This window comes from Acomys minous, assembly GCF_964271855.1.
Source record: "Acomys minous genome assembly, chromosome: 12".
In the NCBI taxonomy this organism is placed as follows: domain Eukaryota; kingdom Metazoa; phylum Chordata; class Mammalia; order Rodentia; family Muridae; genus Acomys; species Acomys minous.
This window is the reverse complement of record NC_140493.1, coordinates 109,147,783-109,154,108: the sequence shown is the minus strand read 5'-3', so window position 1 is coordinate 109,154,108 and position 6,326 is coordinate 109,147,783.

Below are 6,326 nucleotides of genomic sequence, written 5' to 3'. Positions count from 1 at the left end.
TGGGATGTAAAGTAGGCACCTGCTGCTGCTATGGAAACCACTATGGGGAGGTCCTCAAACGACTAAAACAACATTGCCATATGATCCAGCTATACCCTGCCTGGGCACGTACCCAAATGATCATTAGCATTTACTAAGCACCTTTGATATGCCTGCAAGCTTTGACTCCAAGTATTTTTTTTTTAAGATTTTATTTATTTATTATTATGTCTACAGCGCTTTGCCTGCGTGTACACCTGCAGGCCAGAAGAGGGCATCAGATCACATTATAGATGGTTGTGAGCCACCATGTGGTTACCGGGAATTGAACTCACGGCCTCTGGAAGAGCAGCCAGTGCTCTTAACCGCTGAGCATCTCTCCAGCCCCTGACTCCAAGTCTTAAAGGAGGATGAGGTTGGTGGGTCAGAGCAACCCGGGAGCAATTGAACATGCACCTGAGGCAAGACACAGCAGCATGACCCGTTCCCCACAGAGGGGTGGGCAGAGGAAGTAGAGCCCAAACCACTCTGGACTCCATAAAGTCGGGGGCATCCAGGCTGTCACTGTTCAGAGCTGTCATGTCATTCCTCTGGATCTCCCATTTTCACAGGCGGAGCGTGTAGCTGGAGACGGTGGCAGCAGTGGACAGGAGAGACATTTGAGCCGCAGCCAGCGGAGGCAGGAGGGAAGAGATGACCCAGAGCTGAAGCCCACATCCCCTCTCCTCTGAGGGTGCATGGGATATGAAGGTGCCTCCTAATGAGCCCATTCACCAGGCCACAGCTGGGGAGCCACAGGCTTCCCAGGAGCGAACGGCGGCGGCACAAGAGCGCAGTGGACCGAACCTGTGAGTGGCATGTGCAAAGTGGTACTGGGAGGAAAATCCACAGCTGCCAGAGACCTGGGCTCCACTTTGGCCTCCACCCTTGACACACTCACGTGCTTCTCCTGGGACTCCGGGGATGTGAAGGCCATTTTCTGCCTAGGAGAGACCCATTGAGCCCTCCAGGGACACCCTCTGGCCCTCTTAGAGTCCCAGGCGCATCTGTCCCGCTGTTTGTGAGAGGGATCCTTGGCTGGCAGTGTGGCTGTGGGGAAGAAGACAGGATGTGGGCAGCAAGGCGGGGTGGACTCCAGGCCCATCTCCCTCGGTCACCTTGACTTTCAGTAGATCCTTTAACCCCTTAGAGCCTCAGTTTTGTGATTTATAAATCTGGAAGATAACTTCAAATGGGAGATGAGGGGAACTTAAAAGGCAGGCTGTGTGCAATGCTTAGCAAGGGACTGATGGCTGGCAACTCCCTGCAGTTCCTCTCAGCCTCTCCCTACTCCTCTTCACCGTCTCCCCCTCCCTCCCCTCCCCCCTCCTCTCCTTTCCTCTGCACCCCCTTGTTCCTCCATCTCCTCCTCCACCCCACCTCCCACTGCTGTCACTACAGCAGCTGCTGCTTCCCGAAGCCCAAGCTTTTGTCTCTGAAGAGGCTCGCGCACACCTGGAGGTGAGGGTGACACCTAGAGGTGAAGGTGATGGAACCAGGCCACGGGTTAGAGGTGAAAGCAAGCTGCCTTTGGGGAGGCTGCCCTCCCTGGTTGCTGTTTGGAGATGGCAGCCGTCCTAAGGAATCAACCGCCTGCGTCAGGGGAAGGTGTTCAAGGTGTCCCCGACAGGCAGGGCATGACAAAATGGCTGACTACGCTAACTTGGGCTCCCAGGTAAGCCGCTATCTACAGCAGAGGGTAAGGAAGCGCTCCCTGGAGCCGGGCAGCCTGAGCCTGGTCCTGTCTGAACTGGAAATGCCAGTCGCCCTGGGTCTCACTTTCCCCTTCTGTACAATGGATGAACAACAGCACCTGCCTCACAGGAAGAGTGCTGGGTAAGGGTGCTGAGCCTGGATGAAGCTGCCTGTGGCTGTACAGTGAACTGGGACCTCCATTTGAACTTGGGGCACACCACGCCACTCCTCAGAGCTTCCAGCATGGTGGACAAGGGTGCTGCTATCCAACCCCAGGGAACCCCCATCTTCCACCACTGGGCAGTCCTTCCCTTTTCAAGAGTCCGCTGAGGCTTCTCCTAGGGTACCCAGAGCCATGGTGACGTGTGTGTGTGTGTGTGTGTGTGTGTGTGTGTGTGTGTGTGTGTGTGTACAAACAGACAAAGCTCCCACCAGATCCCCTAATCAAAGCTGTCATTCTCCTTCCAGCTCTCAGTGAGACTCCCAGGCCCCTCTGGACCTTGAGCAAGCAGGGGGCCCACACGCTACAGGACTCTTGCACCCGCTGCAAATGTACAACCACTAAAGGCACTAAATCCTAGAGAGGGAGTAAAATGCTACCAAAGCAAAGAGACCGCTGTGTGCGGGAGAATACCACAGTAGGTTGTCCTTGGAGAGGCTACAGGGTCCAGGAGCCTAGGCTATAGCAGGGATACCCAAGGCCGTACTTGATTGGATGGGGGCTTACTCTGCCTGAGCCATGTGTGTCTGCTGTCTTAGGGTGAACATCTGCCCCTTCTGGGAACCTGCAATTTTGGTACCTGCCCTCTAAGCTGAGCACTGGGGTCCAATGTCTCAATGGGTCCCACAACTCTGAGGCAGCTGCTACTGTGTACCCATTTTACAGAAGAGGTAAGTGCCAGATGCCAGAGAGGCCCAGGTTCCTAGTGCAGCCAGGGCCAAGGGCAGGCTACCAAGCCGTAGGTAATCAGGCAGACACAATATGGGCCAAAGATGCTAATGTGATCAGTGTCCAGAGCAGACCTGAAGAGGAAATGAAATTACGGGCTGGCGACGTGAGTCAGTTAGAAGACTGCTTGCTTGAAGCCTTAGTCCAGACCCTAAAACTACGTAAACTGGCCATGGTGGGGGGCCCTGCTTGTAATCCCAGCACTCAAAAAGCTGGGGCAGGATGGTTGCAAGCTTTTACACTACACCCTGAGCCCCTGCCTCAAACAAGTGAGTAAGTAAGCAGGACCTAAGCTCTAGTCCTTGCTCCAACATGAGTGAACTTCAGGCCTGTTCCGCTCAGGCAGTAAGCCAGTTACCAGGGCACAGGCCGTAGGACCCATGTGTAGTCCTCGGAGTCATCAAAGTCAGAGAAGAGAGTCAGAGGGGCTGCCAGAGGCTGGGGGAGGCATTTTTGACAGGGACAGAGTTCCGAGCGGGGAGTTGAGGAGGCTCTGGTGATGGCGAGTGAGGGTGGTCGCACATTACATTTGATATCATTTTTTATTATTATTATTATTATTATTATTATTATTATTATTATTATTATTATTATTTTTTTTTTTTTTTTTTTTTTTTGGTTTTTCGAGACAGAGTTTCTCTGTGTAGCCTTGACTGTACTGGACTCACTTTGTAGACCAAGGTGGCCTCGAACTCACAGCGATCTGCCTGCCTCTGCCTCCAAAGGGCTGGGATTAAAGGCGTGCGCCACCACTGCCCAGCGTCATTTAATATTTTTAAATGGTTAAAATGACCAGCTTTGTGTCATGTACATTTCACCACAATTTAAAAACAACAGCCCTGGATTAGTGAGATGGCTCCTCAGGTCAAAGCTGAAGAACCTGAGCCCAATGCCCAGCATCCCCTTAGTGAAGAAGACATAGAGCCAACTCCTGCAAGCTGACCTCTGACCTCCACAGGCTCGCTGTGGAACATGGATGCCCCCCACATACATGCAATAAATTAAGTATACTAAGCAATTTTATTTTATATAAACATATATTAACATTTTATTTATTTATTTATTATTTCTACATCCTCCTGCCTACATGTGTGCCAACTATAGTAGATGGTTGTGAGCCGACCCCCTCCCCCCCCCTCCGCCGTGTGGTTGCTGGGAATTGAACTCAGCCAGTGCTCTTAACCTCTGAGCCATCTCTCCAGCCTCCTTACTAAGCAATTTTAAAAGTACCTAAAATGTTTTTAGTCACATCGGGTCACTCCTCCAGGCCTCCTACGGTCCATGAAACAGATTCAAGCTCCTTTCCCTGGAGAGGTAGGGGCTCTGCACCCTGGCCCCACCCCACCCACCCATCACCCAGAGACCGAGTCTCCATCTCCATCTCTTGATGTACCAAAGATGGCCCCTTGAGCTCTTCTCGTTGGTCTGCCAGGAGGCTTCTTCACAGCACTGGTTCTGTCGTTGGATTTCAGTTTCAATGTCATCTTCTCAGAGTGGCCCTTCCTGGCTACCTAATAAAGCAACCCCAGCTTCTGTCATGTGACCCACCCTAACTCTGGAGCACTCTCCCATCCACTTTCTCTCCCTCTCTCTGTCTGCTTTTTGTTTTGTTTTGTCTTGGGGGTCTGGTTGGTTGGTTGATTGGTTGGTTTTTCAAGACAGGGTTTCCCTATGTAGCCTTGGCTGTCCTGGACTCACTTTGTAGACCAGGTTGGCCTCAAACTCACAGAGATCCTCCTGCCTCTGCCTCCTGAGTGTTGGGATCACAGATGTGCACCACCGCGCCCTGCTAACCTGTTTTGTTTTGAGTGGTTGTTGGTTGGTTGGTTGGTTGGTTGGTTGGTTGGTTTGTCTCTTTTGACCCATGAGAAGAGGCACTTAGTTCTGAAAAAGCTGGCTTATGCCAGGTATCTGAAGGAGCTGAGAAGGGGGAGCTCCCAGCAAAGAGGGGGTGCTCTACCTCCACAGACCTGCCCGTGAGACCTCCGCCATGCAGTGCCCTGAAGGAGAGCAACTCAGCAGAGAACTCAGCAGGAAACGACTTTCCAAGGCTTGCGGGGACTTGGGGACCCCCTCCACATACACCAGGATGAGCCCAGCTTCCCCCAAGTGCTTTCTGATCCAAGGCAAGAAGGGCAGGGGGAAAGGACAGAGTGAACAGGCTGAGCGGTGCCATAGATCTGGACCAAAGCGCCTTCCCCCCAGGGATGGCAGAATACTTCCGGAGCCCTGCCCTCACGTACAAGTTGCCTGCTCCGTCCACCCTTGGGAGCCATTGTCCCAGAGATGCTTCTCTCTAGCATCGTCTCTATCTGCCTCATCAAGTGGATGGGCATGTCCCCATCCTGAGGTCCTCATCCCTATGGTCCCTGCCCCTGCTAGTCCCATGCCTGCGGTCTTTGACCCTGTGGCATCTGACCCAAGTTTGGGACCCCAAGAAGGGCGCTCTGGAGGCACTTAACCTTCTCATTGGGGAGATGGGGCGGGGGAGCGCCTGTCAGCGGAATGCGGTGGAGCTGCTCGGTTTCCTAGGCAACTGTGCAGGGCCCTCATCCCAAGCTCAGCCAGTTGGAAGCGCCCAGCATCTGTGCCGCAGGAGCAGGCCACACAGAGCCCTGCCTGTCTCTGCAGGCTGACGGCAGCGGGGGAGGAGCAGGTACCGTTCCCCCCTTCCCCGCCCCAGGACCTGGTCCCCGGGAATATGACTGGCCACTCTCCTCAGCTCAGCTGGTCCGTGGGCCGTGAGCAGGCAACCAGGCAGCAGCGGCAAGCCACCGGCCCACTCCACCACTAATTACTTCCCATGATGAACACGCTATTATGTCTTACACTCGAGATAATCAATTTGGAATCGCCACTTTGATGAGTTAATGGGCACTTGGTGGGTGTCATTTGAGAATCTGTGGAAGGAGTGAGTTCTATTTTTAACCTCGGCTGATCAGGGTACCAGAGGACAGGATGGGTAGGAGCGCCTGTGCTTGGCTCTGCCCTCCCTTTTTCTTTCTCCCCTCCCTGCTCCCTCCACACCCACTCCTTCCTTCTCGCCCCTTCCTCTCCCCTCCCTCCCTCCCTTTCTTTCCTTCTCTCTCTCTTCTCAAATGTTGGTTCTTTCTACCTTTCCTCTTTCCCTTTGGTCTCCTCCCCTCTCCACACACAGGAAGAACCCAATTCTCTGACAATGCTGGCATCCCAAATTAGTTTTCCACCCCTGAGGCTGACCTCCACATACACACCCAGTACCCACTGGGCTGAGCGGTGGCCAAAGTCTTATCAGCGGCCATTGGACCAGCTTTCACCCGGCCCGGGATGCGCCCTGACTTCCCCGTGGGGCGGGGTTGGGGGGGGGGGAGGCGGCGGGGGGGGGGGCAGCTGTAACTGTGACTTAATTTCTTCAGACAGGCAATCGGAGGACGACGTTGAGATGAGAACACCTGAAAACATGTTTTTGTTTTGATCCCAAGTGTGGGATGTTGAAACAGACTTCTGTGAGGGTGTGCGGGGTTTTTCCGCTGAAAACTGACTTGTGAGAGAACCGGTGATGCTTGTCCGCTGAAAGCGAACGCATCCAGGCTCCGGGTTCCAGCTGTTGCTCCAGGTTCTAACGCTGCGGCTGCGGTTGCAGTCACCTTCGCTGTAGGGCTGGTTTGATGTTTAGCTGGTGTTC